This window comes from Equus caballus, chromosome 9, assembly GCF_041296265.1.
Source record: "Equus caballus isolate H_3958 breed thoroughbred chromosome 9, TB-T2T, whole genome shotgun sequence".
NCBI lineage: Eukaryota > Metazoa > Chordata > Mammalia > Perissodactyla > Equidae > Equus > Equus caballus.
This window is the reverse complement of record NC_091692.1, coordinates 88,698,765-88,707,644: the sequence shown is the minus strand read 5'-3', so window position 1 is coordinate 88,707,644 and position 8,880 is coordinate 88,698,765. Positions and strand designations below refer to the sequence as shown.

The 8,880-nt window shown below is 41.1% G+C and overlaps 1 protein-coding gene across 10 annotated transcripts in view; it reads left to right on the top strand.

Annotated features, from left to right (window-relative positions):
- DNAAF11 (dynein axonemal assembly factor 11) overlaps window positions 1-8,880 on the top strand; it is a 101,413-nt gene that overhangs the window by 507 nt on the left and 92,026 nt on the right. The gene's annotated exons all lie outside the window — the stretch shown is intronic.

Here is an 8,880-nt window from a genome sequence, read left to right as displayed (position 1 = left end):
TTCAACGGGAGTGGGCGTGGAGGGGCGGGTGAGAAAGACCCTGGGCATGATGAAAAGGGGTAGTGACAGTACAGGGGTTGGCGTCCGACAGCCCCGGGCCGGCCCTTGCACCTCCTCGCTTGCTGTGTTGGGTGGGCTCGTAGTCTCTGTCTCAGAGCTGCAGTCTTCAGAGTCACTGGGGAGGCAGGGCAGCTGACTCCGGAGCCTGCCTCCTCCACCTGCTGGCTATGAGACCGTGTGAGTGACTTCACGCCTTTGGCTAAGCCCCCTCGTCTCCAAAACAGAGGCAATAATAGTATTGTTTTGCAAACATAGTGAGTGTTGTGACAGTATTTGTTTAAAATGACACCAAGAGAATGTGCAAAGTGATGAGATTAATAGTTACTTGTATTAGAAGCAACCATTTTTATTAGTTTGAATCATTCCGATACCAACACCGTTTTTGACCTCCCCAAATGACGGTTCAGTACAGTTCAACTTGTAAAAGTGTCATAATTAATATTTTAAATCCAGAGACTGTCCTTAGATGATGGGGTTTCTGCCCTGGAAGAGCTGATAGTCTGTGGTAGAGGGTGGATTTGTGAATGTTAAGCCCCAATCCTAAACCGGTTACTGCTATTTTCCCTCACACTGTTCTGTAAAACAGTAAACAAAAAATTAGACAAACAGTAGTAAAAAATTAATGAAAATTTTGCTTCTATCCTATGACCCACCCAATTTGCTCCCAGCTACTACCAAAGAAAAATGAAAACCTTTGTCCACACAAAGACTTGTGTATGAATATTTATAGCAACTACTTTCATAGTAGCTAAAAAAATGGAAACAACCCAAATATTCTTCAACATTTGTTAAAGGATCAACAGACCCACAGGCTCACTGTAAGCTGGAGGTGGGTCTGACTCATTTATTACCTGGCCTCCACATGTCCCCACTCTAAAAAGAATGCCTTGAGAATGCTTTGTGTTTCCAAGTGTTAATGTCGCTTCAAAGCCTGTGTCCCACAGGCCTCACCATGTATTGGTGTTCCCGTTTTCCCAGTGCATTGTTACTCAAGTAAATGGGCATCAGTTCTTTTGGAAAGGACTGGAGGAACCACGGCCATGTACTCTCATTGTGGTATTGCAGAGGCCTTCCCCCTGGGGACCCAGCCTCTGTTTTGTCAATGGGTTATCAGCTAAAATACAGGACATTCAGTATTTTTATTTGCTACATCTGGAAACCCTAGTTTCAAGTCCAAAAACTGGCTAAGGTGTGGACACTGGGCAAGAAATGGTGAATTTTTGTTGGGGTGATTGTCTCTAGACTTCTGTTCCTCACTCCTTGTTGTATTTAGATTGTAGAGATTGAGTCATTCTTGTACCTCTGTTGGCTGCCCATCTGTGTTGGCCTTAGGAGTGTCATGTTCTGTTAGCCATTTCCAGAGCTTTCCGTGGATAAGACCTCCACTGGCTGTCGCTCCAGCCAGCCTTGTCCCTCATTTTAAAACATCTATCCACCTAACTTCTGAATTTAAGTGCTGCTGCCTGCCTTCATTGTTTCTGGGGTCTGTCATCCCTGTTTCTATCATTTAGTCCCGACTTGTCACAGCATCTCCTGTGGTCAGCCCTGGCCTCCAAAGGAGAGCCACCATGGAACTTTTGAGTGGTGCTGGTGCCCTTTACACCTTGGGGGATCAGAATTGGCCACCCCAAAATGTGTCTCTTTGGCATGAGGATTATTTGGGGCTGGTTACTTTAAAAAACTGCAGACACGAGAGAAACTCTGAAAAGTGGAAGTTACCCTTTGTAAGAGACATTTACACTTGTAAGGGAAATCTCCATCTGTAAAGGTGTCTCCCTCTCTGTACCAGGAAGAAGGGGGGTATGACCTTATCTCTAGAAAATCTTATCAATGCAGAAAGCAAGGACTTAAATCTGCATAATAACCTTACTCCTGTTTACTGTGCCTTTCTGGTAATCTCCCATAACTGACTCCCCCAACTGCCAACATCCTCCTTTGTAGCTGAAGATGGTATTTAAGATGAGAACCTCCACCGTTTTGGTGAGTGACTCAGTTTTTCTGGGTCTCTCCCATGTACACATGTTATGAAGCTTTGTTTAATTTTCTCCTGTTATTCTGTCTCATGTGAATTTAATTTGCAACCCTAGCCAGAAGGACCTAGAGTGGGTAGAGGAAATGTCTTCCTCCCCTGCACCACCAGCACATTCATTACTGCTTTAGCAGATGGTGTGACCTCTGGGCCCTCCCCAGGGACATAATTATTGCCTAGGTTTCCAGCCTTTCATAATTTATCCACTCCACTGTACACACTCTGTGAGCCTTTTATTCAATTCTTCCATTGTTTTCACAGAAATTTTAGTATTTCTATCTCATATAGCACAGACTGTCACTTTTTCCATGCTTCTGGGCACCACCCTAGCAGCCTGTTTGCAACACCTCCCAGAGTCCTTGAAATCTTTGACTTCCTAGAGAGTGTTCTCAAATCAAGACTCTCTTTTATCTGACTTTATGTTCCTCCCTCCTCGATTCAGGACCCATGAGATCCATTCCCACACGGGCACTTCTGCCTCATGCTGGGATCCATCGGTTAGGATCTGGACCTCCTTCAAGATCGAGTCCCTTTCCTCCCTTATCAGGCCCAGCACATCCCTGGCCGGATAACGTTGTGACTTAGACGTAGTTGACCAAGTGGCTGGGAGGGCACGTGCATGCAGATCCTGAGGGGAGCTCTTGTTCTGCATAGGGGAGTGCTAGCCCTTAATAGGGAGGGGGGAGCCATTTCTGCATGCTCTGAGGGGTCAGGCACCTGTGGATTCAAGATGTTGCCATGAATCAACCCAGATTTACCTATCCCTTTGTCAGGGCCCCGTTCTTTCCACCTGGGGCTCTGACCTTTATGTGGCTGACCTGCCTAGACTGGGATTTTAACTTTCTTTGTAGCTCTGCTTCTCTTTTATTTAACAAATTTACATTTATATATTTTATTTAAAATCATGTTTACATAGAAGAAACTGCACATATTTAAAGTGTATAATTTGATGCATTTTGACATGTGTACAACTATGAAGCCATCACCACAATTAGGATAATAAACATATCCATAATCCCCAAAAGTTTCCTCGTGCCCCTTGGTAATCCCTCCCTCCCTTTCTCACCCCATCTCCAAGCAACCACCCATCTCTTTTCTGTCACTATGGTTTGGTTTGCATTTTTTAGAATTTTCTATAAGTGGAATCATACAATATACTTTTCTTGGGTTTGGCTTCATCCAAAATAATTATTTTGACCTCTGTCCATGCTGTTGTGTGTCTCAATAGTTTATTCCTTTTGATTGCTGAGTAGCATTACATTGTATAGATATACATCAATTTGTTAATCAGTTTACCTGTTGACGGACCTTTGGGTTGTTTCCAGTTTGGGGCTAATACACATGAATCTGAAGCACGCAGTTTGTACGTATCTCTTTGTATGGACTAACACTTCTCTTTTTCTCTTGGATAAATACTTGGGACTGGTTCACATGGTAGGTTTATGGTTACCTTTTAAAAAGACTCTCAAACTGTTTTTCAAAGTGGTTGTAGCATTTTGGGTTCTCATTAGAAGCGTATGAGAGTTCCAGTTCCTCCAAAGCTTCACCAACACTTGGTAGTGTCAGTCTTTTTTATTGTAGCCACTCTAGTGGATGTTTAATGTATCTCCTTGTGGTTTTAATTTGCATTTTCCTAATGGTTAAGCATGGTGAGCATGTTTTTATGTGCTTATTTGTCATCCATGTATCTTCTTTGGTGAAGCATCTGTTCAAATATTTTGCCCGTTTTTTATATTGATTTGTTTGTTTTCTTATCACTAATTAAGAATTCTTTATATATTCTGGACATATCCTTTATTGGATTTATGATTTACAAATATTTTCTATCTATGGCTTGTATTTTCATATTCTTTAACAGTGTTTTTCAAAGAGCAGATGTTTAAAGTTTTGAAGCCAAACTTGGAAATTTGTTCTTTTATAGTTTTTGCTTTTGGCATCATATCCAAGAAATCTTTGCCTAACGAAAGTTCACATAGCTTTTTTTTTCTAGAAGTTTTATAATTTTAGACTTTACATTATTCTGTCATCCACTTCACTCAATTTTTGAATGTGATGTGAGATGTGGATTCAAGTTCTTTTCGTTAATGTGGAAATCCAGTAGTACCAGCAACATTTGTTGACGACCGTCCTGTATCCATTGAACTTCTGTTGCACCTTTCCATAAGTCGGTTGTCTGTATATGTATGGATCTATTTTAGGGTTTTATTTTCTGATTTATTGGTCTATTTGTCTTTCTTTATGCCAATACCACACTGTCTTGATTACTGTAGCTTTATAATAAATCTTGAAATCAGGTAGTATTAATCCTCCAAATTTATTGTTCTCTTTCAAAGTTGTTTTGGCTATTCTAGATCCTCTGCATTTCTGTATGAATCTTAGTATCATCTTGGCAATTTATGCAAAAAAATCTGGTGGGATTTTGACAGGGATTGTCCTAAATCTGTATCTCAATTTGGGAAGAATGGAGATCTTAACAATATTGAGTCTTCTGACCTATGAACAAGATACATATCTCCATTTGCTTAGGTCTTTTAAAATATATCTCTGCAGTGTTTTTTTGTAGTTTTCAGTGGGTAGACCTTGTGCATATTTGTCACATTTATCCCTAAGTGTTTTGTATTTTGATGCTATTGTAAATGGTATTAGGATACAGGCATATACTTGATTTTTTTTTCATGTAGATTTTCTATCCTGCTAAACTCTGTTATTCCTTCTAGTTACTTTTTATGTAGATTCCATTGGATGTTCTCCATAGACAATGGGGTCATCTGCAAATAGAGATAATTCTGCTTCTTCCTTTACTATCTGGATGCCTTTTTTTCTTTTTCTCGCCTTTTTGCTAGAACCTTCAGTACAGTGTTCAAGCGGTGAGAACAAATATCCTTGCCTTTTACCTGATCTTAAGAGGAAAGCACTCAGTCTCCGTCTACTAAGTATGATGTTAGTTGTTGGCCTTCTCTAGATGCCCTTTATCAAATTGAGTCAGTTCCCTTCTATTCCTAGTTTACTGCAAGTTTTTTTTTAGTCAGGAATGGATGTTGGATTTTGTCAAATGCATTTTCTGCATCTACTGGTATTATTATTTTTTTTGCTTTCTTAATATTGTGTATTCCATGGATTTCTGAATGTTAAACCAGCCTTGCATACGTGGGGTAAACCCCTCTTAGTTATGATGTATTATTCGTTTATGATATTGTTGGATTTGATTTGCTAAAAGTTTATTAGAATTTTCGCATCTGTGTTCATAGGGGACATTGGTCTGTAGTTTTCTTTTCTTGTAATGTATTTGTCTGGTTTTGGACTCAGGGTAAAGCTGGTCTTATAGAATATCTTAGGAAGTATTCTTCTTAAATTTTCTAGAACAATTTGTGTATACTGGGTATTATATTATCTTAAATGTTTGGTAGGATTTATCAGTGGAAACATCTGTGCTATAGTTTTCTTTGTGGGAAGGTTTTTAACTACATATTCAATTACTTGCTCACAATTAGAGCTGTTCAGGTTATCTGTGTTTTCTTGAGTGAACTTTGGTAGTTTATGTGTTTTAAGGAATTTTCCCATTTATCTAAGTTCTTGATTTTATTAGCATAAAGTTATGTACATTACTCCCTTATTATCCTTTTAATATCTGTGCTATCTATATCATGTCACTCTCTCATTCCTAACATTGGTCATTTATGTCTTTCTTTTTTACTGGTCAGTCTGGCTGGAAGTTGACCAATTTTATTTTCTTACAGAATTTTTATTGATTTTTCTCTATTGCTTTTCTGTTTTCCATTTCATTGGTGGTGTAATCTTTACACTTACTTTGGGTTTAATTTGTTCTTTTTCTAGTTTCTTAAAGACAAAGCTGATTTTTGAGACCTTTTTTCTTTCTTGCTATAGGCATTTGGTTCTATAAATTGTTATCCAAGTTATGTTTTAGCCACATCCCACACATTTTGATATGCTTTTTTTTTCATGTTTCATTCTGTTCAAAATACCTTCTAATTTGCCTTTAGATTTCTTGATGTCTGATTTTTTTTGAACATTACTTTGACCTGTTTTGTCTGGATTTTAGTTATTTTAGGCTGGAAGTTAAATCCTGGCCCTATGACTCCATCACGTCTGGAACCTGAAGTCTTTGCTACTCTAAGATTAAGCCCTGGTCCTGGTTCTTTGCCCTCTCTACTCTCTGGTTTCAGGAAGAAAACCTCTTCATATGCTACTGATGTAGTACCCTGGTTTTCACCCTTAGCTTTAATGTCTGATTAGTCACTCTCAGCCTTTCCTATCAATTGTTTTTAGCCGCAGGCTCAATACGACGGTGCTCTAAGTTACCCTTTCTCCCATATTCCTCTGGTGCCTGACGTGTCACAGTTACTAGTGCGTTCCCTTCCATCACTATCCCATTTGCTATAGACTGAATGTTAGCGTGCTCCCGAAATTCCTATGATGAAATCTTAACCCTCAAGGTGATTAGAAAGGTGGGGCCTTTGGGACGTGATAAGGTTATGAAGGCAGAGCCCTTGTGACGGGGATTATCGCCTTTGTGAAAGAGGCCCCAGAAACCCCGAGTGCCCTTTCCACCATGGGAGATTGCCACCAAGGGGGAAGCGGGCTCTGGCCAGACACTGAATCTGCCCATCCCTTGATCTTGGATTTCCAGTCTCCAGAACCGTGAGAAATAAATTGTTGTTTATAATCCCCCTGTAGTATTCCGAATGGACTAAGATCCCATTTCTTTTCAACACCAGCGCAGGTGTTAAACTTTGCACAGCTACCTTGTGCCAGGCACTATCTGTGCTCCACCTACCACGAGTAATGGTGTCCTCATTGCCACTCAGGCGGCAGGATCCAACTGCAAAGTCCCATCCTAGTGAGCATCTGCTTTCATGTACCACTTCTGCTATCAGCTCTTCCTGGCTGGGTTCCCTGGGAAGCAGACTTTCAGATGGAGATTTGCGTGCAGGAGGTTTATTGGGAAGTGTTGTTGGAGTGGGTAGAGAAGAAAGCAAGATTGGCAGAGAGGGAGGTTGGGCTGTGATGCATCTTAACAAAGGCCTTAGCCAACCAACCTGGAAATGTGGAAGGAGCTCTAACCTTGGAATGGACCGTCTGATGTTCCCAAGTTGGGATAAGACGGCTGGGCCTTTAGAGCTCCGCATGCACCAGTCACTGGATATGGGCTTTCCTGGGAAGGGGCATGACCTTGGCTGCAGTGTCTGTTCAGCTGAGGAGACTTCTGAAGAAGGTGGGCAGCTGAGGGCTGCGTGCTGGCAGAACTCCCAGCAGCTAGAAGAACTCATCCTTCAGTTTTAAAGGAGGAACTGGGCAGCGCATCAGAGCACGCACTCTGGCCTGGAGTGCCCTTTCCTCATTTGTTTATCTGGCAAGTATCTACTCACATTTCAAGATTCAGCTCAGGCTTCTTGTCCAGGATGCCTCTTTTGACCTCCCTGCTGTCACTCAATAGCACTGATCACTCCCTCCTTTGTACTTGTACTTTCTGTTTACAACTCTCCTTGCCCGTAGCACTTTTATCCCTGTTTTTAAATAGCATTCTCTACGTAAATTGCCGCAAGGGTATCATTGGATTAGGGTGCTGTATGGCCACCAAAGCTCATTATGATGACCCTGAGTCACTAAAAAAAACAGTAGGGCAAATTAGTAATCCTGTTTTTAAAAGTTTCCATTGAAAACAATAAAGAAAAAAAAGTTTAAATGCTGCAAGAGGTATCCTTCACCTGCTTGTAACCCCTTCATTTCTATTAAATCTCAGTTTCATAGATGTATCTGCTAAGTCTTTCAAGACGTTTAAAAATTCTGCAAAATCTGCCCCATAAACATATATTATTGATTCTTTTTTCCTAATCCAGCGAGAGGTACAGGGCTGTTTATGAAACATGATATAAAGCCTGAAGGACTCAGCACTAAATTGTTGGCTTTGGGAATTTCTAGAACTTTGCCCAATACAAAGACAAGCTTTGTGCGAGCAAGCATAGCATGACAACCTCCCATATTGCAGAAACCTTCTCCTCTGCCCTTTACCCGCTACCCCGCAGAGTCATTTTATTGACACTCCCTCAAGTTGTCGAGAACCCCATCACAGTGAGGAATTGAAAAGAAGCCTGGGCTAGCTGTCAGTTTGGGTTAAGCCTTTGGATTCTTCAGCAGCAATGAGATAAATGTGAATGTGTGGTTAAAACTGTCCATATTCTTCACCCTCAACCCCTCAGTCCTCCGGTCATGTGGATCTGGGGTGAGCTTCTATGGGTGGGACCCTTCTCAGAATTCATCGGAACCCTGTATTTTGCTATTTGAATTTTTCCAAAATAAGGACATGAAAGAGGTATGTATCATATCGTGCCTGGGCATCTTCTCCTGTACTATATGATAGGCGTTGTAATGCCGTCTCTCTTGAAACAGTCTTATGATGACATGTTAATGCTTCCAAAGCATTTTCCAATCCTGGAGTGATTTCTGGGAAATGCAGGGCTGTATTATTTGGATTGGGACTTCCTAAAGGGGAACAGTGCTCCTTGGAGTTACAGAATGTCTGGTCTAAATTATATAGTACATAAAACTGCCACATGCTTTCCTATTGGAAAGCGTGAAGCACTCTAATCTCCATTCCCCCTGTAGGAATTCTTACACCTTTCTTCGCAGGGACCCTGGGTTTTGCACTGATGCTTGCCATTACAGGTGACGTGGGATTGTGCAGCAACAATTTCCTGAGTGCTGTAAACAGTGTGCTGCTGCGCAGCAGTCTGCTTAGTATACAAGAGTTCAGAAAAGGGCTGCTGGGAAAT